The 13,199-nt window shown below is 40.9% G+C and overlaps 1 protein-coding gene across 3 annotated transcripts in view; it reads right to left on the minus strand.

Annotated features, from left to right (window-relative positions):
- WARS2 (tryptophanyl tRNA synthetase 2, mitochondrial) overlaps nt 1–13,199 on the minus strand; it is a gene marked incomplete at both ends in the record, with an annotated part of 81,360 nt that overhangs the window by 21,466 nt on the left and 46,695 nt on the right. The window lies entirely within an intron of this gene.

Raw genomic sequence — 13,199 nt, forward strand, 5'->3', positions numbered from 1 at the left:
CTCCTGTCTCAGCCTCCCAAGTACTGAGATTATAAGCATGCGCCACCAAACTCGGCATCCATCCATCCATCTATCTATCTATCTATCTATCTATCTATCTATCTATCTATCTATCTAATTTTTTTTGCCGGTCTGGGGATGGAATCCAGGGGCATTCAACCTCTGAGCCACACCCCCCCTGCCCTAATTTTTTTTCTTTATTTTGAAACAGGGTCTCACTGAGTTGAAAAGGGCCTCACTAAGTAGCTGAGGCTGTCCACGAACTGCGATTCTCAGGGTTCAGCTTCCCGAATGCTGGGATTACAAGCATGCGCCACCATGCCTGGCTATCATTTTTTAATATCAGATGGTCAAAGCGAATATGACAATAACAGTATTCAGTTAACATTCAAAAATGTTTATTATATCGTTATCTGAAGATCACTGTATTTTTCCAATTTTCAAAAATATTTAATTAACAAGGGTAAAGAAAAGCACGATTCCAAAAGATACAGCTGTAGGCATCAGTCCCACCTAGTCAAGCAATTACTTGGTTCTGTAATTCCTGGACTGAATTGCTAAGATATCCTATGTCCCTTAGGATTACACTATTTCCCATATAAATGTTATCTTCTCAGGAATCAGGTCCTCTAGGTTTTAGATAAGACACTTGGAAGACTATTCATATTCACAAATTCCCATTTACTTCTTCCTCTTGGAAACTAGCAATTTCATGCCGAGTTATTTTTATTAGACTCTTATCATCCCCATGACAAATCCCCTTTACAAGAACCTTGTTTGGGAATCTGATTTTAATTAAAATAAATCTGTATCCATGATAAACTCTCACTCTCTTCAGCTGGTCTACCTCCTGTCAGGACTTGTATTTGCCAAGCATCCATCTGCAAATACTTGGGAGTTTCTTAACCTTTTCTTGTCATCCAATACTTCCAAAGCTAAATAAGTTGCTTCTTTCAGCCTGCTCCTGACTTAAATGTCACCTCTATTTAAATCCTACTGCTTATGCTTATTGTATATGCATATATGTGTGCATGCATCCACTTTTTTTTTTCTTGATGGGTAGCTTTGTATTTATCAGCTTTGGTTGGGCTATACCAAGTAACAAATGAGTCCCCTAATTTAAGTGACTTACAGACATTGTTTCTTTCTCTTTCACATGATATATTAATACCTGTAGATTGGCTAGAACTTTGTTTTACTTATACTGTCATTCTGGGCCTCAAAATGAAGGAGTAGCCCCTTTTTGCACGCTCCATCTTATGTGAGAGAAAAAGAACAAGAAAGCTAGAGCAAACACAGGTTCTTAAAGAGTCTGCTAGGAGAAACACAAATGATAAAGAAAAAGGAATCAAGGCTTAGCACTACAGAAAAATGTCATATTACAAAGGCAGAGGACAAGAGAGGAAGAAAGAGAAAACTGGGACTCCAAAACCAATCAGGAAGCAGGGCGTGGTGGCCCACGCTTGTAACCCCAGCATTCGGGAGGCTGAGACGGAGGATCTCGGTTTGCGGACAGCCTCAGCTACTTAGTGAGGCCCTCTGCAACTTAGTGAGACTCTGTTTCAAAATATAGAATAAAAAATAGGGCAGGGGGTGTAGCTTGGTGGTCAAATGCCCCTGGGTTCCATCCCCAGACCCGCAAAAAAAAAAAAAAAAAAGCAACCAGAAAACAACAACGTGCCAATAGTAAGTCCTTAATGATCTCAGTCATAACTGTGAATGCGAATGGATTAAATTTTCCCATCAAAAGACACATGGCGCATGGCTATAATCCCAGTACTTGGGAGACCGAGACAGGAGGATTGACTGAAGGTTGGAGGCCAGTCTCAGCAACACAGCAAGACTTGTTTCAAAATAAAAATAAAAAGGGGTGGGGTGTAGCTCAGAGGTAGAATGCCCCTGGGTTGGGTTTAATCCTTAGTTAAAAAAAAAAAAAAAAGACACAGAGTGGCTCAAGTGGCTGAATGGATAGAAGAAACAAGATACAATTATTTGCGGCAAACAGGAAACCACGTAAACTGTAAGGACACACATAGGATGTAAGTAAGGACAGAAGATATTTCAGGTGAGTGAAGTGATGAAATAGCCTCCAAAGAAAGGCTCTGCTTGGGTGGGGTGCGCAGCCTGCTCACTCTCAGAGGGGCAATCCCAGCCTCAGCGGGCAGGGCGGGGAGGCGATCCTCCCATGGGACCTGCTGCCAGCCACTTGGGGGCGAGGACCCAGAGCCCGCTGGGGTGGTGAGGGAACTCCTCCACCAAGGCCCAATCTGGCCTGCAGTCTCCTTCTGTTCAGTCCATACACTAAGCATGGCCTTTTTTTCATTTGCTAATGGTAGATAAACTTAAAGAAAGAAAAGAAAAAAGCAGAAGGAGAAGGGAAAAAGAAGGAAGAGGAGAAAGAAGGAGAAAAAGTAGAAGAGGTGGTGGGTGTGGCCATGTGCCAGGTGTTGCATGCAGCCTGCAAAGCCGTCAAGGTCCCTTTATAGGAAAAACATACTGATCTCTGCTCTTCCAGCAAATGAGAAGAAATAATCTGCGACATAACAATCCACCAGGCACATATCCCTCCAAATTAAACTACCTCGAGGAAGAATAAGAGAACTGACCTATAGAGAACTTGATGGTAAGCAGTTAATTTGTTTATAAAAGCTGTCTTTTCAGTAAGTTTTCATTTAAATCTCACCCAGGAATTTAGGTCCAATGCAATAATAAAGGTTTTTTTTTTTTCTTTTCAATTGCATCAACATTAAAAAGTCAGCTGGACATGGTGGCGCACACTTGTAATCCCCGCACTTGGGAGGTGGAGACAGGAGGATTGCACAGGTTGGAAGCCAGCCTCGCTGGCTTAAGAGACCCTATTTCCAAATAAAAATATAAAACGGGTCTAGGAGTATAGCCCAGAGGTAGAAGGGTTTCCAGGAACCCCAGTACCACCAAAACAAAACAAAACAAAAATTAAAAAGTTTCTGCTGAAAAATAAAGAAAATCAAGCTAGGCATGGTGGCACACGCTTGTAATCCCAGCATTTGGGAGACTGAGACCAGAGGAACACGGTTTGTGGACAGCCTCAGCTACTTAATGAGGCCCTACACAACTTAGTGAGACCCTGTTTCCAAATAAAGAATACAAAATAGAGCAGGGGGTGTAGATTGAAGGCCAAATGCCCCTGGGTTCCATCGCCAGATCCGCAAAAAAAAAAAAAAAAAAAAAAAAAAGGCAATCAACATAAGGTAACCTATAAAATATGAGAAAGTATTTGCTAATCTTATGTCTGGTAAGCGGCAAAATGTACATGTAAGAATAAGTCTCAAAAACATTTTACTGAGAGTCATAAATAATGAAGTAAATAAATCACGGAAGCCAGGTGTGCGGAAGTACACCTGTACCCAGTACTTGGGAGGCTGAGACAGGAGGATTCTGTAGATAGCCTCAGAATGCGAGACTCTCGGCACCTAGCAAGACCCTGCTTCAAAACAACAGCAACAACAATTTAAAAGGGCTAGAGGTATTGGTTGGAGGTAGAATCCCCCTGGATTCAGTCCCCAACAGACACACACACACACACACACACACACACTAGCTGAATTAGAAAATAGTTATTTTTACACACATTAGATGAATTAGGAAATAGTAGCTATTTTCTAATACAAATAGTAATTATTATTATTATTATTATTATTATTATTATTTATTTTTTGGTGGTACTGGGGGTGGAACCCAGACCCAGAGGCTTTCTACCTCCGGGCTATACTCCCAGACCTTTTTCATATTTTATTTGGAAACAGGGTCTCACTAAGTTGCTGAGAGCCTCACTCAGTAGCTGAGGCTGGCTTCGAACCTGTGCGATCCTCCTGTCTCAGCCTCCCAAGCGCGGGGATTACAAGCGCGCGCCACCACGCCTGGCTTACAAATAGTAATTATATCACAACTTTGTAGGTGCCGATGAAATGGACTTTAGGACATTACACTCTTATATCTTTGTTGTTGATCTCATTACTTTCATTCTCCTTTCTATTTTCTTTGAAATCACTTTCTTGCTCTTTGGCTAACTTTTGAGTGTACCTTAATTTTCGGCCACTCTTCTTTTCCAACATAAACATTCTACCTAGTATTTAGACACATCCTTTATAAAATCAGGCAGCCTCGTGGGAGCAGTACATGTACAGTGGGGTAGAGAATAGAGAGTTAACATTTGTCAAGCATGACACATTATTTTATTTAAATCCCTATTATAGACACTAAAAGGGGATTCAGAAAATTGGAGTAACTCTCCCATTGTGTTCCAACAGAGGGGGGTGACTAACACACAAGCCAATGCGCCCTGTTGCAAAGCCTGAACGTTTCCTGCTATGATCATAGAGTTAGACAAGAACTCTTCTTGAAGGTATAGTCAAACTATGTCCTCTTCTTACATTAAGGACAGAGGCAACATAAATGCAGCAACTCATTCGTCAAGCCACACAGGAGCACAGATCTAGGCAAGGCAGTGGCACCGGCGGAAACTTTATTGGGAAGGAAGTGTATTAAGTCCAGTTTTATAATCATTTTCCTTGCTTCTCATGATCGACACCATAGGCGGGTTGGATCCTTATCTCCTCCAGGAACTGTGGAGGAAATGCCAGTGCTACAAATTGATCCCTTAAGTTCGATACCGTAAGTAGACTTTTTCTTCTGTTCTCTTAGGAGCTGAACATGCACCTATCATAGGTATCAATCAATTTTGAGAATTCAACAAACATAAATGTGTGCTCAAATATGTATCCAAGGTTATCAGGATAAATGAAGACAACAGAGGCTCTGTCCAATTCTAGGCCTTGGTCTTATACTGCTGAGAAAGGGGGCAATGAGTCAGGTATAACCTGCTTGTGTAGAGAGAGCCAAAATTCATGGAGTCGATTCCTTTGGCCTTCACTCAGAAGTGGAGTCGCTTACAATCCCTTTTTATTAATTATTATTATTGATTTTTGTTCCTTGGGAAACAAAACACAACTCCAGTTAGAGCAGGCCACATTGCAGAGCCGAGGATTCCACTCCCCACCCGCGCCACGCCTGGCCTCTTCTGGATCTTCTGGAGCACAATCCCTGATGGTCAACACCATCCTATTTTTCCTGGCCTTGGCAAAAAGCCAGGGCCTAAAGTGATATCTTCTACTTTTCATCTTCCATCTGCAGGGTGATTAGATTGCAGGGGAAGTAATGAGGAAAGATGCGGATACCTGCACCTCAGAGACATCTGCGGGACTCAGATTAGATCTGCACTCAGACCTGCTGGCCTGCTGGACATAAAAGACCATTGACTTCAGCACTGAGAAGAGGTTAGACCATTGACTTCAGCACTGAGAAGGAAACCTCTGCCAAATACACATGCTGTCTCCTCCTCCTCCTCCCCACCCCTCTCTCTGTCTCCCTCCTCTCTCTCTCTCTCTCTCTCTCTCTCTCTCTCTCTCTCTCTCTCTCTCTCTCTTTTTCTGCCCATGCACACACAAGTACACACACCTTTTAGAAGAGAGGGTCTGTAAAAATCCTCACATATGGCAAACATATTTTAGGGAAAGCACCATGACTATAGGCCAGTGGGAGAGAAAGAAAAAGAAAATAATGAGAAAAATCTTCAATAAGTCTAAATCATTCCAGTCAGACTGTTGAGAAAGAATGCAAAGGATTGGAGATGAACATTATTGGAAAAATCAGCATTAAAAGATAGATAAATTCCTTCCCTATTTCACAGCACTACTAAGACTGTTGGGAAACTGTCTTTATGGTTACCAGTAAATAAATATATTGTAAAAGTACATGCACATGTAAAATTACAAAGTAAGCACAGTTTAAGAATGTGTGGGGTCTTTTAAATTCACTTTGTAATTTGATGTGCAATCACATAAGTTAGAGTTGAAGGATATTTGTCCTTGCAATTTAATAACAGGAATGTGCATCATATCATACATCATTGAAAAGTTTTCTTTTTTTCTGCCCCAAAAGTATATATATATATATATATATATATATATATATATATATATATATTTAAAATAATTTTATCAATGCACTGTAGTTATACATGGTAGTGAGGTTCGAAGTGTTATACACATACAAGTGATATAAACACACTCGGCGTGGTTCCTTTCATATCCCCACCCGCTTCCTTCCCCTATATGTTATTGAAATTGGTGATAATATCTTTGTATATTGCCATAGTATTATTTGAACTGCTTTCCTCAATCCTTCTTTTTCCCTATCCCAGCTCCAGAACTAGAGGATATTATGCTACATGAGACCAGCTGACCTCAGGGAGTCAATACTCTCTCATATGTGGAAGCTACAGAGAAAACAGAAAACATCAGGAACTTTTATTTTTTATTTTTTTTATTTTTATTTTTTGGTGGTACTGGGGTGGAACCCAGAGGCTTTCTACCTCCGGGCTATACTCCCAGACCTCTTTTATATTTTATTTGGAAACAGGGTCTCACTAAGTTGCTGAGAGCCTCACTAAGTAGCTGAGGCTGGCTTTGAACCTGTGTGATCCTCCTGTCTCAGCCTCCCAAGCGCGGGGATTACAAACATGCGCGCCACCACACCCGGCTTTCAGGGACTTTTAATAAAGGGGAGAAAAACGTGTAGAATCATTGAGGGCCCATTGAGCTAAACTATGTTTAGGTTTTTTCCCCCCAAAGGCAGGAGAGAGGTGCTAACATTTTAGTAGGAAAATAAACTGCCATTCTGTGAGGGTGGGCAATTTCCTATGCCTCTGGCTCCCCTCTGCCCCCTGCCCGCAGCTCCCGAGGCATGAGTGTTGGCTGACAAGGGCCAGGGGAAGCGTCCTGCCCCATGAGTACTCAGGAGGAAAACAGAGTCCTGGCTTTGCCTCGCAAGGCTGCAGGACCTCAGAAAAGTAATCAAGAAGTTATGCGCCTTGGGCATTTACTGAGTAGGGCACTTCTCTAAAATGGCTTTATGTTTATACCACATTAACCTCATTTGATATATAACTTTAATGTGCTAATAAAGTTATTAATTACAATTAAGTTTACTTAATCTTCATGCTCTAATTTAATCATTAGTAAAAGAAAACTAATGACCAGATTTAACTCCTGTGGCTATATTGATAAGTAAGAGAAAAGTCATATATATATATGAAAGGGTTAAGTAGACCTTTAAAACAATTAGTAAGCTGGGCGTGGTGGTGCACGCTTGTAATCCCTGTGCTTGGGAGGCGGAGACAGGAGGATCACGCTGGTTTGGAGCCAGCCTCGCTGGCTTAAGACACCCTGTTTCCAAATAAAAAAAATATAAAATAGGTCTGGGAGTGTAGCCTGGAGGGAGAAGGGCTTCCAGGAACCCCAGTACCACCAAATAAATAAATAAATAAATAAATAAACAAATAAATAAATAAATAAATAAATATTAGTATAGCCGGGCGTGGTGGTACACACTTGTAATCCCAGCATTCGGGAGGCTGAGACAGGAGGATCGCGGTTTGAGGACAGCCTTAGCTACTTAGCCAGGCTCTTTGCAACTCCGTGAGACCCTGTTTCAAAATAAAGAATAAAAAATAGGGCAGGGGGAGTAGCTCAGAGATTGAATGCCCCTAGATTTCATCCCCAGACCCCCCCCCAAAAAATAATAATAAAATAAAATAAAAATAAAAAATAGGGCTGGGGGTGTAGTTTGGAGGTCAAATGCCCCTGGGTTCCATCTCCAGACTCCCCCCCACAAAAAGAAAATAATAAAATAAAAGTAAAAATATTAGTATAATTGTTTTTATTTTTATGGTACTGAAGATTGACCCAGGAACACTGTATCTCTGAGCTACACCCCTGACTTATTTTTTATTTTTATTTTAGAACAGGTTCTCGCTAGGTTGATGAGAGTCTCTCTACTTGCTAAAACTGTCCTCCAACGTGATTCTCCTGTCTCACACTCCCAAGTACTGGGATTACAGGCATGTAATGTATTTTACACCCAGCCAAAATATTAGTAAATAAGACTTCCAACCTTTTTTATATAAATCTAAAAATATTAATTACTTCCTTTTCTTTTTCCATCTATCGGGAACTTCATAGGTTGGTCACTTCTCAACTGCTTGAATGGCTACCAGTGAAAATTAAAAGGCAACAAGTGTTGGCAATACATGCAAAGAGGAAACCGCTGTTGGTGGGAAGGTAAATTAGCACAACGATAATGGAAAACAATGTGGAAGTTCCTCAAAAAGTTAAAAACAGAGCTACTCTATAGACCCACTAGTCGGTAAATCTCAAAGAGTTTAAAGACAGACTGTCAGAGAGATATCTGCACGCACTCCCTATTTATTACAGTTGCAACAGCTGGGACATGGAACCAGCCTTAGTGTCCACCAAAGGTTGAGTGGATAAAGAAAATGTGGCATTTGTCGATTTGTACACACACACACACACACACACACACACACACACACACGAATACTACTTGGCCTTAAAAAAGAAGGCAATCCTGTTATTTGTAACAACAGTGATGAACATGGAGAACATTATGTTAAGTGAAAGAAGCTAGGTAAACAGAGACAAATACCACATGGATCATATGTAGAACCCAAAAAAGTTAAACTCCTAGAAACAAAGAGTGGAATGGTGGCCATCATGGAAGGGTGCTGGGGAAGTAGGGCCATGGTTAAAGGACACAGGATACAAAATTATAACTGGACAGGAGTAATAAGTTCAGGAGACCTATCCTATAACATGGTGTCTATAGTTAACAATGTATTGTCTATTTTGAAAGTGCTACAAGAGCAGATTTCAAGTATTCTCAACTATATAATAAATTCTAAGTATTTATTATAGCTTAATTTGTTCATGCTACAATGTACACTACATCAAAACATCATATACACACAAGCATGCATATGTTTTGTTCATTAAAAGATAAAAAATTTATTAATTGTTATTTTTTGTATCACAAACCCTACATCACTGCAGTGACAATTCTTTTACCTAGGGAGTGCTGCGCACTGGGGCTGTGTGCGTAGAAGGCACTATCTGAGGAGACCAGTTACTCACCTCTGTTTACTAGAAGTATGTTAAGCAAAGCCACTGCATGCCATCACTGTTTTGGGATGAAGCAGGGGCAGAGCCTTCCTTTACCCGCCTGGTACAAGCTGGAATGTTCCAGCCTTGCTACAGGTAGTGGCATCTCCTCGTCCTCTCTGGTGCACACTCCTGTAATTCCAGAACTTGGGAGGCTGAAACAGGAGGAACACAGTTTGAAGCCAGCCTCAGCAACTTAGTGAGACCCTCAGCAACCTAGCAAGACCCTGTTTCAAAATAAAAAATCAGACTATGGGTTCAGCTCAGAGATATAATGACTCTGAGTTTAATCCTCGGTACCATAAAAAATGTTAAAAAAAAAAAAAGGAAAAGAACCCGATAAATTATTCAGTTCATTTTTTACAGTTGTAAAAGATTGGTTGCTTGAGTCAAAAAAGAATGAAATGGCCAAGACTAAGTGTGTCTTGTGGTTAGAAAGACACCTAAAGATGACTGTCACGTTGGTTTTGAGGGAAAAATTGTGGGATGTAGGCGAAATGAGTCCTTTCCTCAAGTTTAACTTACAAACCATGGAAATTCCCCACAACAGAGCTGAGGTGAGGGAGGGCAGAAAGGGAACCGGAAGGAAGCTCTGGAGGCCCACACGCCGCTCAGCACCACCACCTCCACTGCCTCCACTGACCAGCCAGCACCTCCACCATCTTGGAACCAATGCGCTCCCAAGCGCCTTCAGCACCATTCAAAGGAGGATGACTTTTCTTACCCCTTATTTCTGGGAGAGTGTGTACAAAATCTCCCACGTGGAGGGTTACTCTACTATAATTACTGTCTTTTTTTTCTTTCTCTTTTTAGTACTGGAGATTGAACCCAGGGGCATTCTACATCTGATCTATACCCCCAGCCCTTTTTATTTTGAAATAAAAATAAAATTTTTAGGTTAATGATGCTAGGTTAATGAGACTCTTAATCGTTGATGAGGCTTTCCTTGAATTTGTGATCCTCTTGTCTCAGCCTCCCAAGTACTGGGATTATTAGGCATGCAACACCATACCCAGGTTATAAAGACTGTCTTGAAACAAATGACCACATGAAAGGATATGAAGGTCACTGTTGAAATCCAGAGGCATCATTTAGCCTGGCCTGGTGGCCCAAGTTTGTAATCCTGGCATTTGAGAGGCTGAGACAGGAGGATCATGGTTCCTGGACAGCCTCAGCTACTTAGTGTGGTCCTCTGCAAATCAGTGAGACCCTGTTTCAAAATAAAGAATAAAAAATAGAGCTGAGGGTATAGCATGGAGGTAGAATGCCCCTGGGTGGTTCCATCCCCAGTATGGCAAAAAAAAAAAAAAAAAGGAGACATCATTTATAATACATAACATGGGAATACTGTACTATGGTAATTATTCCTGGAGGAACAAGTTCAAGTTCAAAGGGCAGTTGCTGGATGTGGCTATAAATAAGCCTTTAATTTTAATGATCTCTTAACAAAGCAACCTGGCAAGTGGTTACTTTGTGGAGATTAGATATATTCACTCTCAGAAATAGAGAAGTAGGTACTGTGCCTGGGAATACAGTATGTAAGTATGTATGTATGTATGTATATATGTATTTATTTATTTTGCAGTACTGGGGATGGAATCCAGGGGCATTCTTCTTCTGACCTACACCCCCAGCCCTATTTTTTATTCTTTATTTTGAAAAAGGGTCTCACTAAGTTGCAGAGAGCCTCACTAAGTAGCTAAGGAGGGTCGTGAACCATGAACCTCCTGTCTCAACATCCCAAGTACTGGGATTACAAGCGCACACCACCACACCCAGTGGGAATACAGTATTTAAAATAGAATCAAATAAGGATCAAGGAGAGCTAGTATCAGAAACAGCTTAGATTGAGTGGAGACGATGGGCTTGGCAAAATTCAGTGGGTGCCTCAAAAAGTGGTCTGCTCACAACCAGCTCTCCAATACCTGTGATGTGTGTGAAGAGTTTGAATAAATACAAATTTCATGATATATGAGAGGTGCAGTCTTTCAGAGAGCAGTGAGAGTGCTTCTGAGATGGGATGACCAATGGAGCAAGAACTGGGCCCACTAGTCTGAAGAAAGCTGTCTCCAAGTATTTAAGAGCAGTGTGTGGAAGAGAGTTAACTTACTGTTTTTATTTTATTGTATTTTATTGGTGGTACTGGGGGGTGGTACAGGGTTTTTTCTACCTCTGGGCTATGCTCCCAGACCTATTTTATACTTTATTTGGAAACAGGGTCTCACTAAGTTGCTGAGAGCCTCACTAAGTAGCTGAGGCTGGCTTCAAACCTGTGCGATCCCCCTGTCTCAGTCTCCCCAGCACCGGGATTACAGGCGTGCGCCACCATGCCCGGCTAATTTACTGTTTTTAAAGAGCAGAAGTTAAATGAATCGTGTTCATTTCATAGGAAATTATAGAGAGGCAGATTTTGCTCAATATGAACCAGAATTTAGATGAGTGTGGTGGTCAATGCCGGAAAACCCAGGACTTCAGAGGATCATGTTTTTTGGTTTTTTTTTGTTTTTTTTTGTTTTTTGGTGGTACTGGGGTTCCTGGAAGCCCTTCTACCTCCGGGCTACACTCCCAGACCTATTTTTATATTTTTAAAATTTGGAAACAGGGTCTCTTAAGCCAGAGCGGCTGACTTCGAACCTGCGCAATCCTCCTGTCTCCGCCTCCCAATGGCGGGGATTACAAGAGTGCGCCATCATACCCGGCGAGGATCGTGTGTTTGAAGCCAGCATGTGGTAGCTTAACAAGACCCTGTTTCAAAATAAGACATAAAGTTTCGGGAGGATAGCTCATAGGTTGAATGCTCTTGGGTTTAATCCCCACTACTTTAAAAAAAAAAAAAGAAAAGAAAAAAAGAAAAAAGAGAACTAGAAAAAAGGAAGAGAAAGGAAAGAAGAGAAGAAAAAATAAATAAGCTATAAATTTCTGGCAGTTAGATCTGTCCAACATTAAATTTGCAGTCTTGGGTAAGTAAAGACTTCCTTATAGTTCTGACCAACTATAAGGAAGGAAGTTGGGCCCAATAGCTTTTCAATTCTATTTACATTCTATTATTTTAGCAAAATAGCTACATGTTGCTGAGTGCGGTGGCACACCCTTGTAATCCCAGTACTTGGGAGGCTAAAACAGGAGGATCACATGTTTGAAGCTGGCTTTGGAAACTTAACAAGGCTCTCTGCAACTTAGTGAGGCCGTTTTCAGACAAAAAATAAAACCGAGTTGAGGATATAACTTGGAGGTAGAAAGTCTCTGGATTCAATATTCACTACCAAAAAGAATAAAAAAAGTTACATGCTGGCAACAAGCTCAAGTTGGTAACTTCCTTTATTTATTTATTTATTTATTTATTTATTTATACTGGGAATTGAACCTAGACACATTCTACTTCCAAGCTATATCCTCAGTATCATTTTGGAAACAGGGTCTCACTAGGTTTCTGAGAGCCTTGTTACATTGCCAAGACTGGCTTTGAACCTGAGATCCTCCTGTCTCAGCCTCCCAAGTACTGGGATTACAAGTGTGTGCAACCACGCCCAGCTTCATTTATGTTTTGAAGATATTGTGTGTGTGTGTGTGTGTGTGTGTGTGTGTGTGTGTGTACATGTGCATGTGTGGATGTGTTTCGCTGTATTGTGGATTGAACCCAGGTCCTTGCACACGCTAGGCATGTGCTCTACCACTGCGCTACATCCCCAGCCCCATTACATATTTTACTAGTTGCTCTGTGTGAATCATTACATTAAGTTTTATGGATCTTTATATTAAAATAATGATTAGTTTTGATCAAGGAAGGTCATTTCTTGGCTGGGGTTTTGCTATAGGTTAAAGCAGATATGTAATGAGGGCATGATCAGAATTTTTATCTTTTTTGCTTAGAGCATCTCTTAATCATCCTGTTTCTGGGCCAGGCTATCTGCCTATCCAAGAAAAAACTGATTCATCCATAGCAAACATATGAGTCAAAGATTTTGGCTTTGTTCCGAAGCCTTTCTTGGCTTGGACACAAGGTTCTCTGACTTTGTCTTCCAATTTCCCAGCTTATTTTATCAAATCTTCTCAAAAGTTATTATACAAAGAATGAACAATGGGAATTATCCAATAGGCCTTCCAAATGCAATACCCAATAAAGCAACATAGAAATGACGTAAA

This window comes from Muscardinus avellanarius, assembly GCF_963383645.1.
Source record: "Muscardinus avellanarius genome assembly, chromosome: 3".
In the NCBI taxonomy this organism is placed as follows: domain Eukaryota; kingdom Metazoa; phylum Chordata; class Mammalia; order Rodentia; family Gliridae; genus Muscardinus; species Muscardinus avellanarius.